The following is a 23,429-nucleotide window of genomic DNA, read 5'->3' on the forward strand; positions in this document are numbered from 1 at the left end:
CTGAGGGAACCTTCTGTCATGGATGGTTTGACTATGAATTGGAATAAATATCCAACAGGGCAAAAAAAGTCACTTCCTGTCACCACTTTACAGTCAGTAGAAGACCCAAGAACACAGTGAGTTGTACAGAAATGATCCATAACTAGAAACTCTCTGACCACTGTGTCGAATAACTTTTGAGATGAAGCATTTCAAAGACCTCTATCCTATATCAGATCCACCAAGGGATGGGGGCAGAAAAATGGGAAGTCAAACATGTGCACAACAAAGCAGTCTTCTGTTACATCTTCTGCTAGGTGAGGGAGCAGTAACTGTGGGCAGGTCAATTTCATTATTCAAGGTTAAAAGTAAAGTAAAGTAAAGGCCCTCCCGTTGATCGTCTATTTGCTCGAGCGGGCCCAGTAACATCTCCATTGGAGACTTTGTTGTTACTGTGTCTGGCATATCGAATACTCTCAGTAGCTTGCCGGGCTCTCCGAGAGGGGCAGAGGAATCGAACTCGGGTCGGCCATGTTGGCTGCTTGTAAGGCGAACGCCCTACCCGCTGTGCTATCGCTAAAACAATTCTATCATGTGCTCCATCTAAATATTCAGCCCCAGAGCACATGCAAATCTGTGATCTTTAGAAATTAACTAATAAGCAAATAACTATACAATGCAATAACAAGATATTTGTCTTTAGAAGAATAGAGAGAGCAGTTAGCCATTGGCAGTGGGATATGGTGGTTGTGCTAGTGGGTCAAGAAAGGAAGGAAAGATTTGGGCTCAGGAGTCTAATTATAGAAGGCATTTTTCATTTTTTCTTGTTTCTTCCCTCCTTCCCACCTGTCTTTTCTTCATAATACTTTATATCTTTGAAAAATTAAATAGAGGAAGATGATAAAATCACTTTTAGTGAGATAAATCAAGTAGTAATAAAATTTGTGGCAATAAGAATTGAGAAACAGAGTCAAAGAATATTTAGGACATGAAATCAACAGGTCTAGGCAACTGACTTTTGTGTGGATGAGTAAAAGGGATGAATCAAAGGTGACTTGGAGATGTCATTCAAGAACATGTCCTCAGGAGAGAAACAGATAATGTTGGTTTTGGGCACATTTAAGTGCCAGTGAAGCTATGAGACAGGCTATTGAAAATGTGGACCAAAGCCCTGGGGAGAGGAATGAATTGCTGAAGCTATAAATGTGTGCACATTCTGCATACAAATGAGAGCTGACACTGTGAAAATAGATGAGGTCAACAAGGACCAGAGTTTAGAAGAAAGTAGGATCAAGGGCAGAATCATGGGGAATGTTCCCATATTAGTTGAGAAAAATGGGCAAGATAACAAAACAAAATGAGTAGTCAGAGCAATGATCTGAGAATTAGCAGACTATAACAGAAAATGAAGGAAGAAAGAAGCTCAAGAAAGAGTGGGAGGGCACAGTGGGAAATGCAGCACTGAATCAAAGAAGATGGGGCTTGAGGAAATGCTGAGGAAACCTTAAGGAATAACTTTGCTAGACCTGTGGTGGAATCATAATTTGGGTTTCAACAGCAACAGTTAAATAGGGAACAATAAGTTGTTTAATTAGTATCTGTGGGTGTCCATCTGTTTTTACTGTTTGCCACTTATTTTTCATTTCTGAGTATACCATCTGTCCACTTTCACTGCAAGTTTTCATATGCAAGTTTCTAAAAGCCTCTTTATTTTAGGGATTCAATAGGTACTAACAAATATTGACAAAACTAATGAATAAATACTTAAAGTTATCCCCTGGCTTCTAAAAAGGTAATGGCTTATCTGAATTCTTTTCTTCTGGCAATGTAGACCAAAGACATGTGGAAGGTAGAGGTAATATATTTTCATGGGTTATGAAGTCAAGTAAATCTGGTTTAAAGCCTTGTCCCACTTGCAAGTGTGGTTTCGACAATCATCAATGACAAAGGGGACATATAATATTTTTGATTTCACAGAGTTGATGTGAGGCCTAAATGAAATTAATGTATATGGCACCTAGTATGTATAAGGGCTCAACAAATTGTATTTTTATTATGGCATATTGTCAGGGGTCACTTATTTCAATATTTATTATTAATATAGTCAATAAGAAACACAAAAGAAATATTTGAAATCATTTCTAGCATCACAGGAGTTTATGATTTCATTTGGAGAGTCAAGGTTGATATAGAAGACAAAATGAAAAATAACACCTGGAAATTTCTAGGTGAGATGATGATATCTAGGAAAAGTTTGAGACATCAAACAGGATTAAGTTCAGTAAGATATGAATATGGATGGGGAAAGAAAGAGAGCCAGAGAGCAAATACTCAGAGACATAAATGCAGAAATGCCTACAGAGGTTTCTGAACACTTATAAAGTGCAACCTTTATTGAATATGGAGGATAAGAGATAGAAGTGATAGGACATAAGACAGTTAATGCAATGGCTAGAGAGACAGTACAGCAGGCAAGGCATTTGTGTTGCATACAGTCGATCCATGTTTGATCCCTGGCACTTCATATTCTTCCCCCAAGCACTGCCAGGAGTGATCTCTGAGCAAAGATTCAAAATAAAACAAACAAACAAATACTGCTTATTCAGGCTGGAGCCCTGTCAGCATGTTAGTATGATAGTAATTCCTAGGGTTTGGTGGAGGCTGGGCTGTTGGGAAATCAATGCAAGATTATAACAGAGGTAGGCATAAAGACCAGGCAGATAGATTGACTCCACAAGGAGGAGTTAGACTGACAAAGTGAAGTCTGATTCTTATTTCGGGGCTGAGAGAACTAAATACTTATTGAATATCAAACCAGGATTGGAAGGAGAAATCTCATTCCAGATTAGACTTGCTCCTAATGAGTCAACAGGTCTGGCTGGGATCTTTAGATAATAGAAACCATCAAAGGGAGCTGGAACATCAGTTCCACAAGTTGGTTTAGTACACCAGGAAACAATCATTTTCACACATGTCCAAAGTCCTTCTGAGTAACACAGACTCTAAATCTTCCTAAAGATTGTAAATAGCACCACTCTTTTGACACCGCTGGGTTTTGCAAAACGGCACACACTAATTACCTTTAGTGAGAAACCATTTTTAGAACTTCAGTTCTCATGCCTATAACAAAAAAGGTAGTAAATGATAGCTTCCCAACAAAATTAAATAAGGATAACCATTCTATTCATAGATAAAAGAAAAATATAACACATGTCTTCATGCCTCTTTCAAATATAGTGACCAACTTCTCAAACATCTGTGCAGAAAAGATACAATTTTGAGAAGTGCTGGGGAGAAAAATCACAGAATGTGCCTATATATGCTGTTCACTGAGCACTATTAATAGGATGTACAAGTGTAAGGTATATAAATTAACCCTGGTTTGCATAATAAACTTTAGGGCTTACCCAGAGCTATTGTTTAATGGCAAGTTATATGTTTTAAAAGTTCATTTTCAAATGAAAAGCCCACATGCATTTTTTAAAAAGTTACTACTTTACACTTTCATGTCTAACTTTTGAACTTTTCTCAGATAACTGAAGTCAATATTATCATTCCTGGCCGTACCTAAATTATGAAATATTATATGCCCCAAATTAATCATTAACTTATTTTCTCATTGAGTCAATCCTATAAATAATGATTAGGTTTTGTGAAGCAGTCCTAAAGTTAACTCAATGGTGGTGGTGTTGATGGAAGTAGGGAGGCAGGCAGATTTGTGTCCCAGGTGGCTGATATAATAATACTTGGCACTTGTGACTACAAGGTTTGCTATATCAGTCATTTTCAACTTCTTTACACCCAAGGATCAGCACTTGTATGCTACCATTCCATGAACTGGCAGTTACAGCCTATGAGGTAGACCAGCAATTTTCAACTTTTCTTTACCTGCAGATAGGCACTGGTTCATGAACTAGTGCTTGAAAACCATTGCACTAACCAAATGATATGATGAATAAACAAAGTCATGAAATACAGACCCATGCAATTCTGAGAATAATGAGGCCCACTACATATAGCAATGGTTCCGTTGGAAAATGTGAAAAAATGTGTTCTGAGTACCAGCTTTGTTGTCAGAAATAACCTCTCCTATGGTCATCCTCTAATTAATGTCTGAATGGGAGTTTCTTCCTCAGCTCTGAAAGAAAACTCAGATTAAGGCCTAGCTATAATCAATATTTTCTCATGTCCACTAAGAGGTTGCTATAGAGGAAAAAAAGAAGTGAAAGGAAGGAGCTGATGAGAGGGAAGAGTGATGCTAAACCTGGGGACACATTTAACAGAGACTCCGCCACCCTATTACACGAGCAATATTGACCTGACTGGAGGAAAGTAAGAGCAGAAACTGGAGATGGAAGGGGGTCTAAGTAGCAAAGACTTCATAGTTGTGATAGGGGAAGATACCAAACAGGATCAACACTGAAGAAAGGAATCTTCCTGTGGAATCCTATCCTAAGGTTAGTATTTTCCCAAATGCAAAGCACTATAGTATGTGCTCATGTGAAGAACACTGGAGCGGACTTTTTGGGCTCAAGCTCTAGCTTCCTACTTATTAGTCATGGTATACCAAATCAAGTTTTAAAACCTCTCTGTATCTTGGTGAAAGGGGATAATAAGATTATCTCAAGACACTCTTAGGATCTCAAACTCTCAAGGGTTTGTGGGAGGATCAAATAAGTTAACTGGGATGACTGAGCTACATAAATGTTAAGTAAGCAAGCATACAAGGCACCTGAAAACTACGAATTACAGACTATACCCGCAAGCTACCGAGAGTATTTGATATGCCAGACACAGTAACAACAAAGTCTCCAATGGAGACGTTACTGGGCCCGCTCGAGCAAATCGACGATCAACGGGAGGGCCTTTACCTTTTTACCTTTACAGACTATACATTTGATTATTTAAAAAACGCGAGGCACAGCCACAGAGAAGAAAGGACGTGGGGTGGGGGGGGCTCCACAGCTCCCAGAGAATGCACCAGGTCCTGAAGAGAGCCGAGATCACTGGGAAGTCCCAGATGGGGTAGGTGGCGCATCCCACCTCCTCCAGATGAAACCCTGGTGACCATGAGCCTCTACAAGCATAGCTCAAGTATGCGGGATCCACGACTTTTACTCCAAACCATGCGGCCGCATAAGCGGCCTATATGCAAGGTGATCAATGGAAAGTAAATCATCCAAAGTTTCTCACTCAAAACCAGGCTTAACTCTTATACAGGCCACAACACCCAATGGGAAAGAGAGAACAAAAGGGAATGCCCTGCCACAGAGGCAGGGTGGGATGGGGGTGGGTGGGGGGTGGGAGGGATACTGGGATCCGAGGTGGTCGGAAATGGTCACTGGTGGAGGGATGGGTATTCAAAATAAATTAATAAAATTTTTTTTTAAAAAATGTGAGCCAGAGTGACAGCATAGCAATTACCTTGTACACAGTCAAGCGGCGTTCAATCCCTAGCATCCCATCCAGTACCCTGAGCCCCATCAGGAGTAATTCCTGAGTGTAGTGTCAGGAGTAACCCCTGAATAATGCTTGGTGTGACCCAAAAACAATGATCCCAAAATAATAATAAAAAAGTTCAGGAGTTGTAGAGATAGAACAGGGGTTAAGACATTTGTCTAGCATTTGGCCAATCCCAGTGCAATTCTGGCACAGTGTATGTTCCCCAAAGCACAGCCAGGAATGACTCCTGAGTGCAGAGCCAAAAGTAAGCACTGAGAACCACTGGTTGTGATCCCAAACCAGTCCTCTCCTTGGAAAAAAGTTAGGCCTTGAAAAATATAACCCTTCCTAAGGGGCAAGAGAAAAAGAAGGTGGGCATTATTTGTTAAATATTAATAAAAAGCCTTATACTCTTTAATTGTGCTGCATTCCCTTTTTTTTTTTTTTTGCTTTTTGGGTGAGACCCAGCAATACTCAGGGGTTACTCCTGGCTCTGCACTCAGGAATTGCCTCCAGCAGTGTTTGGGGGATCATATGGGATGCTGGGGATTGAACCCGGGTTGGCTGTGTGCAAGGCAAATATCCTACCCGCTGTACTATCACTCCGGCCCCACAAATTCCTATTTTTTAAATTTCATATGAAAAAATCTGTGCCATCACCACCTAGGAACAGTAATTTTAAAATGGTACTATGAGGTTCTCTGTAAAGCCAAGGACATCTTGCCGAGACTAAGGGTATATTTGATGGTAAGAAAGAATATAAAATACATTTTTTTGACAGCAGTGCCCTAAGAACAGCTATTCAAAATATGTTCCATTAAAGACTACATCTCATTTCACTAAGTGAAGTAAGGTCATTCTTTTTAATTTCAGAAATGTCTCTGTCTAGCCAAATGACAAATGTCACTTGAACCCTTGGTACATAAATTACAGCAATTCTTTTTAGACACAAATTGGGGAAGAGCTCCTAAATTTACATGCTTCCTTTCATGGTTTGCCAGGACAAAGGGTTACTGGAGGCAGGGGAAGGGGGTGGTGAATGGTTGTTACATGAAAAGGGTTATGTCATACTGAAGGATTGTGTCCTTAAGAATGTTTTGCCTTTGCTTAGTATTCAAGGATAAGAGTACTCACTTTCCACTTTACGGTATGCTAATTATTTTAAGTAAATGAAAGATTGATTTATATGGACATTAATATTAGAAAATAGCATTCAGGAATAAGGAGTGACCAAATGTGGAACAATTCCCTGTTTACTGAGTCCCTAATAGCAAAGACTAACCTTGTTTCCTACCAGGTCATAGCACCCGGAGAAACACTGCTATTTTTTGCTTCAAAACCAGCTATGCTAATGAAGCCCCAGTTCTTATGCTCTATAGTGCAATCTCATTAAATACATCTGTAAACTCAGGGCAGTAAGAAAATGTGGTACATCTCGTTTGAGATTGGAAAACCACTAAAAATCACTAAAACAACTGAGAACATTTAGACCAATAGAGTAACACTTTGCAGAAATGTCAGGTCACCAAAACATTTTATTAAGAAACTATCAGTCCTTAGTTTAGAGGAGAATAATTATGCCCTGAAATTGGTAATAGAGGTAGCGTGGTGCCTAGAGAGTTCACATGCCCTAAAGATTTCAAGACTTTAAAGCTATAAGCATACTAGTATAGCACCATCATTGATAACTTGGTGACCTTGGAAAACAAGGAATGACAATAGTATCTGCTCTATCTATTTCACAGTAGATAGGACCAAATGGGTTTATGAATATGACAGTATTTTGAAAGCTGCTAAGGCCTTTCTGACTATTTTCTTTTTTTAATAAAAAAATTATTTATTTATTTTTATCAAATCATCTTGAGATACACAGTTACAAAGTTGTTCATGATTGTGTTTCAGTGATACAATGTTCCACCACCCCTCCCTTCAGCAGTGCACATTTCCCACCATCAGTGTCCCTGATTTCCCTCCCTCCTCCCTCCCCGCAGCCTGCCTTTATGGTAGGCAGTTTTCATCCTTCTCTCTTTCTCCTACCCTCTCTTTCTTTCTTTCCTTTTTGGGCATTATGTATGCCATTTCATAAGGTATAACGCAATTTTAACTTGAATTTTATGAACATGCATTTCACTAAACCATTGGATTTAACAAAGTTTTACATACCTTAAAACTAACTACTACATTTTTATAGAAAATAAATTACTTGTTGGGAGGAAGGAAACATTCTGATAACATTCTTAATATTGACATCATCCCAAAGATGACTAGTCTTAGATCCATTTTCTGTAATAATCTTAAAAGGGATGTGTGATCTCATAAAGACTCAGACTTTCCTTCTAACATTGTGAAAACCCTGGTGACTTTAACCCTTTGGCTCTTTCTTCTGTCATTTTTTCAAATTTCTTAGGGAGGCTGCTTAAGCCAGTAAAGTAAGACAAGATTCTAAAAAAGCAAAACAAACAAACAAACTCTGTAGAGCCTAAGAAGGTTCCCAATGAGAGATTAGTTTCTCTAGTATAGATTCATATATTTTCAGGTTTTGGCCACAGCTGGTGATGTTCAGGATTTATTCCCGGCTCTGTGCTCAGGACTTATTTCTAGCAGTGCTCAGGGTATATGGAGAGCTGGGGACTGAATCTAGGTTGTCAGCATGCAAGGCAAGTGCTCTACCCACTCTACTATCATTCCAGCCCTATTCATAAATTTTTTTTATTAGTGAAACACCATGAGGTACAGTTGTAGATTTACAATTTTTTTGTGCTTGGGTTTCGATTATACAATGATCAGATACCCATCCCTCCACCAGTGCCCGTTTTCCACCACCATGGATAATATCCCCCCCACCCCATCCCCCCACTCCCCCGCCTCTGTGGCAGGGCAATCCCTTGTGTTCTCTCTCTCCTTTTGGGTGTTGTGGTCTGCAAAAGAGGCAATGAGTGGCAAACATGTTCAGTCCATAGTTTCCGACTATTTTCTATGACTGTATATGAAGCTCATGCTATACCTGAGTCTGCACATGTACTGTGTGCTGTGTTGACTTGGGGCAAGTTGTGGATATAATAGGATGAAGTCTGTGGGTAGTTAAACATGGTTTTCTAATCCTGCTACAGTCTACAAACCTCATTACCAGTTTTTGTACGTAAGGGTATTTATGTTAGAGGGGCTAGAGCAATAGCACAGCAGATAGGGCGTTTGCCTTGCATGCGACTGACCCGGGTTCAATCCCCAGCATCCCATATGGTCCCCTGAGCACCGCCAGGAGTAATTCCTGAGTGAAGAGCCAGGAGTAACCCCTGTACATTGCCAGTTGTGACCCAAAAAGAAAAAAAAGAGTATTTATGTTAGAAATTCAATCAATACTTTACCTGAAAATAGATTAGACAGAATTTTAGTTAAAATAACTATTTGAAATATTTGTTCTAAGCTATAAACATATTTAATATTATTTAAATCAAGGGATTGACTTTTCAGCTAAACATAAATAAACTTCAAAAGGTACTACTTATAAAAATAACATACATGGAATATATTAAGTATCATTTTGTCTCAAAGGATCAGTTAGGTAGTGAACATAAGTCTGTTCCATATCTCAATGAGACTTAATTAAAAAGAGGGAAGGATCAATTCCTTCAATAAAGTGTGTTGCACTCTAAAATTAAGCCTACATTAACTGATGAGGAACATTTTGATTAATATCAGACATGTGGGTCATTCATCTTTGGCAAGAACATCTGATAGGGGTCTACGCATATGTAGTCTTGAAAAGAATATGTCTTAGGAGGATGATCATTAAAAAAAATCCTGCCACTGATTTCTCAAACAATGCACCTGTTTAATGCCACGTCCATTTACACAGGTTAGTGACTAAACCTCTAAGCTTTCTATCCTGACTCCATGGGGCAACACAAAGTGGAAAGAGGCATCTCTGGTATCTGCAGTCTATTCTTCTCCTTTCCTTTTTTCTTGTATGGTTCAGTAAAGTTTTTGTGATATAAGCCCCAAGCCTGTACACCAGTTTTGGTCTTAATGCATACAGTTTATTAAAGGGAAATAATATCTTATGGATTACAACAGATGGTTTAAAAGAATAGAGAGAGAGAGCTGATTGCTGATAGGGTTCTAATGTATTTATATTTGTATTTTTCCTGAATAGTTGTATTTCATAGAAGTTTATTAATCCTATAATTGACTTGTTAATCACTGTCACTGTTCTCCCATTGTTCATCAATTTGCTCGAGCAGGCCCAGAAACATTGTGAGACTTGTTACTGTGTTTGGCATATTGAATACGTCATGGGTAGCTTGCCAGGCTTTGCCGTGTGGGTGAGATATTCTTGGTAGCTTGTCGGGCTCTCTGAGAGGGGCAGAGGAATCGAACTCTGGTCGGCCATGTTGGCTGTGTGCAAGGCAAATGCCCTACCTGCTGTGCTATCGCTCCAGCCTGACTTGTTAGTATGGTGAGCAATACACTGTAAGTACTGATTATATAATGCCACAAAAAAAATATGCCCTGCAAAAGAAAACTGATGGTAATTTTAAGGTATTAGAAGGGTTTGTATAATCAGAAAAGCTAGTTGAAATGTTCTTGGTACCCTATTAAGGGGCATGAGGATGGACAAACATTAAAGTGTCTAATATCAAACATTTACCTTTTCTATTTTCTTTTTTCATTTTACAGTTTTTAATCAAGTTGTATATAAGATAACTTTATTACTGAGTCTTCTCAAGTGTTTCTTCCTTCTACTTGTCCTTCCTTTCCTACTTTGTGAGACCTGGCTTTGTGTTCAAGGATCTTTTTGTGATCTTTGTCCAGTTTTAGTCTAGTGATAACCACCTCATGGGGGTGAACACCCACATAGACAATTATGCCATTTGCTTTCTCTCACTGGACTTGTTCAATGTAGATGACATTTCTTCCTGTAAACCTAGACTATTTTGCCAATTTGCTGACCAATGTAGTGGCCTCTCATGACCTACACCCCACTGTCCTTCTGGTTAGACATGGATCACACATTGTACTATCTCAGCTCTTTGGAAAGAGGGAAAGACATAATCTTTCTATGAATGTGAGAAGGTGCATTGAAATGCCTTTTACAGTTCTTGCTCTGGTCAGAACTCACAAAAGGACTGAACTCCACTTTGGCAGTTACCATTTCAGTGATGGCCACAGAAGCTTTTTTCTAATTTCTAATTTCAAAATGTGAAATAATAGTTATAATTGTAAACAGATTATAAATAGTCTCTTTCATATAATATACATGTACATATTCATACATTTTGGGGGTTTGAGGAGCTCAGGGCTACTCTCAGTTCTATGCTTGGGAAACCACATGGTGCTGGGTGGGAAGTGAACTACAATTGACTGCATGCTCCAAAAGCACCTTTACCCCTATAATAGTACTGTCTGGCACTGTCAAGGTGCATATTTCTCTTGTATTTCCTGTAATACCTAGCACTAAACCAGGCTTCCAAATCCAAAAAGAAAAGGCCAAATAGTTAAGTGAGTATTTTCTGCAGGGAAGTGGGAGATGGCTCAAGGGCTGCCACACATACATATTTTGCATGTAGGAGCCCTAGGTCAATGCCCAGCACCCCATGGTCCCCCAAGCATGGCCAGGTGAAGCCTCTGATTATTGTATCGGGAGTAGTCCAAGAATGGTCACATGTGAACCAAAACAAACAAGTTTTCTCTTGATACTTTTTTCTGTTGAAAACTTTCTGTAGAAGAAAATGATGTATACAAAAATCTTTATTTCATCTGAGTTTTTTAAGAAGTCTTTTAAACATATTAAGAAGATATAATCTGGACCAGAAAAATAGTGCAGCATGTAGGGTGTGTGTGAGGGGAGAGGGGATGGGAGGTGGTGGTGGAAGGAATGCTGGGAACATTGGTGGTGGAGAATGGGCACTGGTGGGGGATGGGTACTCAATCATTGTATGACTGAAACATTAACACGAAAGTTATAAGTCTGTAACTGTACCTCAAGGTGATTCATTAAAAAATAAAAAATCAGGGCTGGGGCGATAGCACAGCGGGTAGGGCGTTTGCCTTGCACACAGCCAACATGGCCAATATAGGTTTGATTCTCAGCATCCCATATGGTCCCCTGACCACCACCAGGTGTGATTCCTGAGTGCATGAGCCAGGAGTAACCCCTGAGCATTGCCGGGTGTGACCCAAAAAGAAAAAAAAATAAAAATAAAAAAGAATATCCGTTTACCTACTTTTAACATTCAGATCTTGTTCAGCAAGATCATTCCCAGCTATTATTCTCATACTGGTCTCTTCTCTATCTCACCTACCCTTAGCCCACCACACACTTTTGGTTAATTCCAACCATTAACTAGTCCTCTTAACCCCTGTTGACCCTGGCATGGATATTATTCTTCTACTATATATATATATATTATACAATCAGTGGTATGTTTTAAAATATTTAATATCAGGCTTGCTGAGGTTGATTTTTCTTGAATGTATGAATATTTTCCTTTAATGAAAAAGACAAAGGTGAAATAAAATTAGATGTTAGAACTTTATTTCTCATTATTATGAATGACTTCCTAACTAAATTAATGATTTTACATATTGGGAAAATACTTTCTTACAATGTAATAGCCTCTGTGTATTAATTTTTTAAATAATTTTTCTCAAGTTTGGACAATCAATAGGACTAATACATCAAATACTAAGTTATAGTGCTTGCTGATTTTGGTGCTGTGAGAGCTTATCCACAACCAATATTATGCTGCTAGTGTGAAACATTTAACACAGACTGGAGAAAGAAAGGCCCAGTAAAGCAGTGAAGTCTTCAATGTCATGAATAGGTACTGACTTTAAGTGAGAGGATATATAGCAGGTCCTTGAATATCATCCTCATTTTGAATGAAATGATTAGTGTTCTGGCTCTGTGCTGAGGCATCATTCCTAGTTTTCCTTATATATCCTTTGGTTTAAACTCACAGTTTCCAAGAATCTGTCAATGAGATTCAACAAGAACTTAATGTATAACAAAACCAGATCCTCAAATAATGTCATTTCCTTTAACATCAACTGAGATTCCTTTCTATTTCCCTTTATCAATGTTTAAACAAAAGACATAAAAGAAAATAGCTATTTAAGGATCTGCTATTTACCATTACATAGTGCTTTCTACTATTTAGAGACAAAAGCCATACATAACTCAAGAGTACAGATAATTATAAAGGACGAGGCTTTAGTATTCATTACACTATTTTTAAATACAACTTAATTTTAGGTTTATATAATTTTTAATAATTTCTGTACCCTTACCAGTTCGCAGAAGGCAACTCATAGAAAATACTTGCAAATTGAGTCATAGGTGTGACTCAGCAGTAGAGTACGCGCCTTGCATGTGTGAAGCCCTGGGTTTAATCTCTAGCACCAAAAATAAAATTGCAAATCATCTGATAAAGAGATTAATAGTCAGAATACATGAAAAACTACCACAACTCAAAACTATAAGAACATAAAAGTCAAATATTTTCCCAAAGAATCTATACAAAGCACATGAAAAAATATTCACCATTACTAATGATTAGGGAAATGCAAATGGAAATGACAAGAGATACTATTTTGTACCCACCAGGATGGCCATCATTAAAAACATCCAGAAAATATCAATGTGATGAGACTGTGAAGAAACAGAAATTGTCATATACTGTCAGTGGGAATGTAAATAGTTTATGTACTGGAAAACTGTATGTTGGTCCCTCAAAAATGAAATATAATTACTTTATTATCCAGCAATTCCACTTCTAAGTATATATTCAATAGAGTTAAAAGCAAGAGCTTGAATAGTATTTGAACACCAATGTTTATTCAAAATGGTTAAAAGGTGGAAACGACCTGAAGGTCGATGTACAGAGGATTGGATAAACAAAACATGGATATATCAGGGTCCAGAGAGCTAGTACAGGAGTAAAGCATTGTTCTGCACATGACCTAGCCTGTTTCATCCCCACCATCACATATGGTGTCCTGAGTACTGCCAGTTGTGGCCAACCTCCTCAAATATAGTGTAAAATATAACAATATATTATTCAGTCTTAAACATTAATGAAACTAGGACATATATCACAGCATGGAGTAACCTTTTAAAACATTATGCTAAGACATAAAAGGATAAATACTGTATGATTCTCTTTATATCATGTATCTGTAGTAGACAAATTCATGGAAATGGGAAGTCAAATAGTGGTTATTATCACAGGCAGGAGGATGGGAGATGAGTTATTGTTTAATGGAAACAGAGTTTTCCTTTGAAATGACAGTAAGATTTTGAAGACTGATAATGGTGATGGGTGTACACAATATGAATGTACGTTATTCACTGAACTGTGCACTTTAAATAGACTGATAAATGTTATGTTAACATGATAAAACAGAGGAGAAAATAAAGAAATGTTCTGAGGCTTGAATGATTTTTAAAAAGACAGCTTACAATGGTTCCAAAAAATTAGCAGATTTTGTGAGCTAAATAGGGTGGCTCAAACCAAGAACTAAACTTTCTTTCTCAAGGAGGGGTTTGAGCTGGGCTCAAGGTCACACAGGAAATGAAACCAGCAGGAACCCCAAAGCCTCTAAGAGGCTGCATACCATAGAGGCATTCTGTCCTCTGGATAAGCAAATGCCTATCAGAGAGCAGCTACAAACTTCTGATTACTCAAACAAAATGATTTAAGCATCAGAACATTTCATTATTTTCTGCTTCGTTTTATTGTGTTAATATATACATAACACAAAACTTGTCATTTTAATCATTTAAAGTGTACAGTTCATATTGTGTTTTGTTTGTAATAGAATGGTCATAATGAGATAAAAAAATCATTTTAGAGTTTTATGAAGACAGTGAGTTTGAATAAAAGGGATAGAACAACTTTTGGCAAGATTGGTAACAGGTGGGCCAGGGTTTTGAGCCATTTACCTTCTAGTTATGTAGCTAGGGAGGTATGTTGTGGGGTTAGGCACACAAGACATCATCTCTGGGCCCCACCCATTATGTGCACCCCTAGATTAAGACCAAAAGTCTCTGAAGGATGTCCCTACCTTCTAAATAGACACACAACAGACCCAAAGTGGGATTTATTTCCTTGAAATTTCCCCTTACACCTCCCTTCTTCTGGAGTACAGCATAGGATCTACTGTAATTGAGGATTGTTGTCTTATGTTGTTTGTTTGGTCCACACTTGGCGGCTCTCAGGACTTACTCCTGGCTTGAGGTCAGGGATCACACCTGGAGAAGCTCAGTGTGGTCAGTGAGGTCAGCCACATGCAAGGCAAGTGCCTACCCACGGTATTCTCTCTCCATCCCTGCAATTGAGGTTTTACAAGGCAGCCTGACCAAGAGTCCTAAGCCGTGATGTTGAGAACATTTTACTCAGTGAAGATGACATTCACAAAGGCTAAGAGGTGATAATAAAAATGTCAAGGGCTCTGGACGGAAAGCAGCTTTGTCCTGACAAGGAGGTGGAAATAAGTAAACCACTGTGGAGCACCCTGAACTCTGTGAAGGAAACTGTCTCCTTGAGAGAAAGATGCCGTTTTAGCACACCACCTTTCGGCAGATTTTGTGAACCAAACAGACTGGCTCAAGCCAAGAACTCACCTGTCTTTCTCAGGGAGGGGTTTGAGCTGGGCTCAGGATCACACAGGAAATGAAACCATCTGGGATTCCAGCATCTCTAAGAGGTTGAGTACCACAGAGGCATTCGCCGAAAGACACTTGCTTATCCAGAGGACAAAATGATTTATTTTTTAGAAATAAGTTCTCCCTTAAATTTACTCTTAACATACAGATTTTTAACATCCAGGCAGCAGATTCCTATGTGTTCATCACAGCACTATTCATAATAGATCTGGTAGCCCAAGAACAGATGAAGAGACTGGGATCTACAAGCACAAAGGCTAACCACTCAGCTAGAAGATAAAATCATGCAGTTTGTTGCAACTTGGATGAGACTGGAGGATACCATGCTCCAATTCCATCCAAGTTACATCAAGGAAAAAAACAACACCAAATGTTCTTCAGATGTGGAATGTAAAGAAACAGTAAGGTTTGAGACCAGAGAGGTAGTATGGGGATTAAGGCACCCTCTAGTTCAACCTCCAGCACTACATGAACACCACAGAATGTAGACCTTGAAGGTCCCCAAAACTACTGGGGTGGTCCAGGTAAGCAGCATGGCAACACAGAATTTTGCACTGAATGGCCTGTCCAGTTGATTGCAAATTGCTAGCCTCCACCAACTCCGGAACCTCTAGAGCACTGTTTGAGGGGTGCCCTCCCTCATAAAAAGAAACCAGGGAATATATGGTGGCCAATGATAATAGGCCACAAGAGTCTCTACAGAAAAGTTTCCTAAGAGTGTGTGTACTGGGGAATGATGGGGGCTTAGTGGTGAAAGGATGTTGGTATTCTGGTGATAGGTCTGATGCAGCAACATTGTATTCCTGAAATATGAAAATTAACACGATTGTAAATCATGATTCTAAAATACAAACTAACCACAGTGTTCCCCCTGAGCACTGCTGGGGTGACCCTGGTGTTCTCTGGCACTATATGGCCTAAGGAGGTTCTGCATCCTCCTTTGGGTCATCTAACCTGGTTATTCCAGTTTTGCTGAGAGCAGTCCACGAGAAGGTACAAACAATAATGATGACAACAACAGTAAAAACTGTAGTGTGGGAGCCAGAGATGTGGCTCACATAGTAGGGCGTATACCTTGTACGTGCAAGGTCCTGAGTTTTATCCCTAGTTCCGCATAGCCCTCCAAGTACTACTGAGTGCAGACCCCAAGCACTATTGAGTGAGAAAACAAAGTTCCAAAGTGACTTCTCTGAGGACCATACCTGGCCGTGCTTAGAGTACTCCCAGCATGGTTCCCAGGGGTCACTTTGGCAGTGCTCAGGGACCATGTGGTTCTGAGGATCTAACCTGGGGTTTCTGCATGCATAGCATGTGCCCCAGTCTAAGCAAAGTGAATTTTTTTATCATTTTTTTTTGTGGGGGAGCCACAGCTGGTAGAGTTTGAGGTGTTTCTGGTTGATGTTTCTCCTGGCCTAAGTTTCCTCCTGTGGCAAACTCAGGAAACCATGCAGTGCTAGGGATTGAACTTGAGTTTCTAGACCTTTGGAGCTACCCCCAGTCTCTTACATAAACTTTAAAATTTGTTTTTAAATTGGGGGAGTGGGGTGGGCCACATTTGCCAGTGCTCGGGGCTGACTCATGGCTCTGACCTCAGGGATCACTCCTGGTGGTGTCAGGAGACCATTTGGGGTACCAGGGATTGAACCAGTTTGGGTGAGTGCAACACAAGTGCCCTACCTGCTGTACCATTACTCTGGCCCCCCTCAAAGAACTTTTAAAGTAAGTTGAACACTTTCCTGAAAAGCAGCTGATTCACCAAAAATGAAAAAATAAAATTATAAGGGAAATTAAAAATATGAAAATCTTTGAGAACATAACTTTATAGTATTTGAGTTTTGTATTCTAACTAATATTAAAGTAAACTTGAAAAATTAGTTATTAGCGGACAGTAAATTATGGAGCCTTAATGCTTTCAACACTTAAAAGTAGAATAAATAGTAGATTTATAAAAATCAACATGATATCAAGGAGAAAAAAAAGACTATTTCAGTACTAGTTGACCTTCTAATATCTGTCTTGCAGGATTGCTGCAGGAAAAGAGAAAACAAATATGAATTATATATGCATTTAGCAATAAGTAAGTAATCAAACTTTGTGACTGCTAATACCATTGCATACTTAAATGTTTAATTCAGTAAGCATTTAAGTCTGGAATCTAGGTTTTGTTTTATCTCTTAATTTGTTTGAAGTTATTAAATATTTCAATCATAGAGAAAATTATAGAAAAATAACAGATGTCTGGCAGATCATCTGCTGTAACTCCCTATGATTTTAAACTGTCTGAAAATTACACAATTTATTTAAACTGAACATGCCTCCTGCAAAAATTTCCCTAGGGTAAACGTCTAAATGTGGAATTGCTGGGTCACAGGCCATGATAATCTTGGCATCACAAATTGCCCTCTAGAGTAGAATATCAATTGCTCTTGTACCCTACATTGTGGAAGCACGCTTACCTACCAACATTAGATGCCAGGCATTTAAATTTTTGCTATCAATAAGGGTGTAAAATTGTGTTTTCTTGCTTTCATTTTATATTTTCTTAATTATTAAGAGGTTGAGTATCATTTCGTGTGTTTTTGCCTATTATCCATTTCTTCTTTCCAGTTTATGTCTTTTCTTAAATTTATTTTTTGAATTTATTTAATTTTTTAATTGAATCACTATGAAATACACAGTTACAAAGTGCTAGGAAGAACTTGGGCCTTGGGTTTTATATATGCTAGACATGTAGTCATATCTCCAGCACCCTCGTAGTTTCCTTATTTTTTCTTCTCTTTTTTTGCCCTCCCTAGTTATGGGGCCACACCTGATGGTATTCTTGGGCTATTCCCAGCTCTGTATTTGGGGGTTACTCCCAGCAGTGCTCAGGTGACTGCAGTACTGAAACAGAACCTGGTTCGCTGGGACAGGAAGCATAGAGAATAAACAAGGTTAGAAGCGGTCATAGTCTGAAAGAGGGGAGAAACGCTGTATTAAGTAAGAGTACTCTATGTACTAAAAGTAATTCACAACTCATTTGTATTTTGAATAGATTTATAAATTTATAAATATATACAGAACATTATTGGCTTTGGAGTAAAACTTGGTACAGAGGATTAAGTGGAAGGAGAAACTAGGGAAAAATTGTCAGGAGAATCGGAGACAGAATACTTGTTCTAGCATCCTGGTGCAGGCCCAGAGGAATAAATTGGTCTTAAGACCAGTGAGTGACGGGTCAGCCAGCTGCTCTGCAGAATCAAGTTTGGGACTGTTCCATCCTGCCTTTTGGGGATTAGCAAGGTATGATTTTTTTCTTTAACAGGTTCAGTTCTGAAATCTGACCCAGAAAAAGAGCTCTTTTTTCCAACTGCTTTTGTTTAGATAGGCCCAGGCCTATATATGTAAGCCTATATACATATTTTTTTAGTGGAACAAATTTTACTCAGTATATTTTGTATGGAACAAAATGTGCTCCACTTAACTATCTACTTCTGTCATACTTATTCTATAGTTTAAAATAGGATCAGACTCAGGACAGAGAAGAGATCACTAAGAAAATGATAGTTGGAAATAATCACTCTGAGGAAGAAGAAGAACTGAGTGCTGAAAGGTGGGAGACAGGCCATTGTTGGTGAAGGGATGGGTGTTCCCACAGTTCCCACAAATTTCAGTCATCATTGGATGACTGAAATCCAATCAGGAACAACTCTGTACCTATATCTCACAGTGATTCAAAAAACAGAGGGAAATAATAATAAAATAAGAAAAAAACAAAATAGCACTGGGTTATAGTATTTCCTATATTCAATTACTGTATTTCTTATATTCTAGCTACTTTTTTTCAAAGCATGGTCAATTACTATTAAATTTATTAGACTTTACATAATTATTTTCTTATATGTTTAGAATTTATTTGAGAACTGACTGGGGAAAAATCTGTTAAAAGACCCTGAAAAAAAAAAAGACCCTGTTATAAATTCAGTCTAATACTCCAAAGTGTCTTTTTTAAAAAAATTTTTACTAGTGAGACATCATGAGGTACAGTTGTAGACTTACAAATTTTTGTGCTTGGGTTTCAATTATACAATGATCAAATACCCATCCCTCCACCAGTGCCCATTTCCCACCACCACGGATCCCAGTATCCCTCTCACCCCTCATCCCCCCATCCCACCCTGCCTCTGTGGCAAGGCATTCCCTTTTGTTCTATTTCTCTTATTGGGTGTTGTGGTTTGCAAAAGAGGCAATGGGTAACAATCATGTTTGGTTTTAGCATGCTTTTCCCACCCTGGGAGGATCCTCGATGCTAGGACTGTTACTATTTTCTTGGAAAATTCTAGATTTGAGCATGGTGACATACTTTTTTTTAAAACAAAAAAGATGGGCAAGTCTATCTACAAAGCCAGAAATGAACCAGAGCTGTGTGTATGTGGGGTAGGGAGGTGGAAGGGATAGGAAGGGGAGGTGGAATTCCAAGAGCAACAAATTTTGCAGCATCCTGAGACTCTAATGGAAAAAATACTATTTTTTTCTACTTTCCCCCAAATTTGTCTCTTGTGGTGATTATTATGTAGGCATAAGATGTTGCTAAACTGAGCTGTGGGAGCAACAGTTCTTTTCTCATTGTCTACCAGTTCTTTTGTTTGTCTCTAGCACAAGTAAATAAACAGCAGGTGTATTCACCATTGAGTCTTACATGTTTGCAAATTCTGAAAATGCAATAGAATGAAAAATAACACGAAAAATCTTTAGTGCTTGTTGAAACCCGAGCTAACTCACTTGCATCCAGACAAAAGTTGACTACAAACTGTGGATCAGGATCCCAAGATTACAACCCAGTGTTTACCTGCAAAAGGTTAATGCCTTTCCTGTGTCTCTACAACAGTACTATAGGCTCAAGATTTTTTTGAGGTGGCCACAACTACACCACAGGGAAGATAATAGTAAGAGCAGTGCAGCAGGGCTACTGGAGGAGAGCTGGAGCTTGAGGCGTTATAAGCTCACGTAATTATCTTAAGGCATAGGCACTAATAAATGACAAGGAGGTGAAGTGGATGCAGATGCAGATGCAGCAGAGCCATGTACCTGGCCATGTACAACCTACAGGAGAGTCCTGGTGCTACTGGGTTCTTATCAAACAAGCTTGAGAGTCACAAGATTTCAGCCATAGTTGCCAGCAGAGCAAGCAGCACTCAGGAGGGATAAGGGGCCTTTCTTCCTTCTTTTCCTTCCTTTCACCCTCCCTTTTTTGATTCCTCCCTCCTTCCCTTCTTCCTTGAGTCACCTTGAGATATATCATTACAGAGCTGTTCATGACTGACTTTCAGTCATACAATGTTCCAACACCCACCCCTCTACAAGTGTACATTTCCCACCACCAATAACCTTAGTTTCCCTTCCATCATCTCCACCAAACCCCTATGTCAAACACTTTTCTTCTTCTTTCTCCCTCTCTCTCCCCTCTCTTTTTCTCTCTCCCACAATCTCTCCATCTCTCTCTCCCTCTCCCCCTCCCTATCCCTGTTTCTCTCTCTCTCCTTCTACCTTTTGGGAATTATTGTTTGCCATACAGATACTGAGGGGTTATCATGTTTGTTCCTTTACCTACATTCAGTATACAATTTTTTTTTGTTAGTGAAACACCATGAGGTACAGTTGTAGACTTACAAATTTTTGTGCTTGGGTTTCCATTGTACAACGATCAAGTGCCCATCCCTCCACCAGTGCCCATTCTCCCCCTCCACTAATCCCAGTATCCCTCCTACCCTCCTCATCTCGCACATTCCACCCTGCCTCTGTGGCAGGGCATTTCCTTTTGTTCTTTCTCTCCTTTTGGGTGCTATGGCCTGCAAAAGACAGCATACAATTCTTATCTAAAGTGATCATTTCTAACTATCTTTGTAGTAGTGACCCCCTCTCTATCCCTTGCTTTCCCCCCAAGCATTTGAAGCAGGCTTCAAACCATAGATCAAAACTCCTGGCCCTTGTTACTACTGTCTTTGGGTACTAGTCTCATATTATGTCTATTTACATCCCACAGATGAGTGCAACCATTCCATGTCTGTCCCTCTCTTTCTGACTCATTTCACTCAGCATGATATTCTCCATACTCATCCATTTATAAGTGAATTTAATGACTTCAGTTTTCCTAACTGCTGCATAGTATTCCATTTTACAGATGTACTCTTTATCCAGTTGTCTGTTCTCAGGCACATGGATTGTTCCCAAATTCTGGCTATTGTGAATGGTGCTGCAATAAACATAAAAGTGCTGATGGCATTTCTGTAGTGTATTTTGGGGGCCCTGGGGTATATTTCCAGTAGTATTGTTGGGAAGGACGATTAAGGAGAGACTGCTAAAATCTCAGGACTGGGATGAATGGAGATGTTACTGGCACCCATTTGAGCAAACTGACGAACAACAGGGCGACAAGTGATACAAGTGAAGTGATACAAGTATTATTGGGTCTTATGAAAGCTCAATTTTTTAGCTTTTTGAGGAGTGTCCATTTTGTTCTCTAGAAAGGTTGGACCAATCAGCATTTGGTCAACAACAATGAAGGAAAGTCTCTCTCCCCACATCCATACCAGCATTGATTGCTCTTGTTCTTTTTGATGTGTGCCAGTCTCTGTGGTGTAAGATGATATCTCATTGCTGTTTTGATTTGCACCTCTATGATGAGCATTATCTGATTTTTTCATTAGAGCATTTTTTATGTGTCTTTTGGCCATTTGTATTTCTTTTTTGAGGAAGTTTCTGTTCATTTCTTTTCCCCATTTTCTGACGGAATTGGATTTTTTTTCTTGTTTTGATGGGGTGGGATATTTTTTTCTTGTAAAATTCTACCAGTACCTAATATATTTTGGATATTAACCCCTTATCAGAAGGGTACTGGGCGAATGCTGCTTCTTAAGACATAATTATATTCCTAAATTATTGTGATAACTCTGGTTTGCAATTCCAATCTATGGGTTGCCTTTGTATTTTGGTCACTATTTCTTTTGAGGTGCAGAAGCTTCTTAGTTTAATGTAGTCTCATTTGTTAATCTTTGCTTCCAGTTGTCTGGTCAGTGGTGTTTCATCTTGAAGATATCTTTGGCTTCAATGTCATGGAGGGTTCTGGCAAAATTTCCCTCCATAAACCTTATGAATTCAGGTCTGATACTGAGGTCTTTAATCCACTTTGGTGACTTTTGTGCCTAGTATTTGAAAGAGGTCTGAGTTCATTTTTTTGCATGCAGCTGTCCAGTTTTCACAGTACCACTTGTTGAAGAGGCTTTCCTTGCTCTCCTTCATATTTCTTGCTCCTTTATCAATGATTAGATGATCATATATTTGAGAGTCAATGTCAGGATATTCAACTCTATTTCATTGATCTGCGGGTCTGTCTTTATTCAAATACCATGCTGTTTTTATTACTACCACTCTATAGTACAGTTTGAAGTTGAGAAAGGTGATGTCTCCAGTCTTCTTTTTTCCCAAGGATTGTTTTAGCTATTCATGGGGTTTGTTGTTCCATATAAATTTCAGGAGTGTTTGATCTATTTCTTTGAAAAATGTCATGGGTATCCTTACAGGACTGCATTGAATCAGATCTATTTTTTAAGATACCAACTTAAAGCACTGTTTAAATAATGGCTTCAGTTTAAGCTTTAAACGAGATTGGATATTTAGGTCATTTGTTTCCTTTGCTAATGAGTGTGTTCAGGAAGACAGTCATTTTAAGATACTGGCAAAATAACGGTGGTGCAGCTTTTCTAAAAAGGCTCAAATAAATTAACTGGATCACTTCTATCTTGTTCATTACTATATCTGAAATGGTAACATTATGCTTCTATAGCAATACCTAAATACTTATTATCAATACCTACCTATATAGTAGGTATAGCAATACCTATATACCTATTATCAATATGTATATTGTAGGTATTCAATAAATATTTTTAAATGAATAAATTATAAATGAGAAACTACTTTTTGGGAAGGCTACAAGAGAGGAACTAGGGTAGGCTATATTAAGCAGATAATGCCAGTTTCTTTTTGGCACCAGGACAACTAATTCCCACTTCACTCCTAAAACCAGAATGTAACCTTTATGAAATGGCTCCTGCCATCATATTTTAACTTATATTTGGTTGCTTGTTTCAGAGCCCTTTAGATAACATTTTTGCATCCTTTTGCCTCAAGCAAAAAACAAACAGCTGTGTAGGATTTTGATCTTGCAGTCAGAAAGCACTGAGTGTTACAGAACCAGGATGGATGATTTGTGAACCAATACACTGACTCTGGCATTCAGCGGCAATGATCATGCCTGCCCCAAGACAGCCTCAGTGCTGAAGCTGCCAAATTTGCAGGTTAA

At 38.8% G+C, this 23,429-nt stretch overlaps 1 protein-coding gene and 1 pseudogene across 3 annotated transcripts in view; both read right to left on the bottom strand.

Moving 5' to 3' along the window:
* The window catches only part of FRMD5 (FERM domain containing 5), a 399,821-nt gene that overhangs the window by 159,163 nt on the left and 217,229 nt on the right, over positions 1-23,429 (bottom strand). The gene's annotated exons all lie outside the window — the stretch shown is intronic.
* Positions 10,131-10,573, bottom strand: LOC130041176 (60S ribosomal protein L26-like; annotated as a pseudogene).

Source organism: Sorex fumeus, unplaced genomic scaffold, assembly GCF_029834395.1.
Source record: "Sorex fumeus unplaced genomic scaffold, SorFum_2.1 ptg000098l, whole genome shotgun sequence".
Taxonomy (NCBI): domain Eukaryota; kingdom Metazoa; phylum Chordata; class Mammalia; order Eulipotyphla; family Soricidae; genus Sorex; species Sorex fumeus.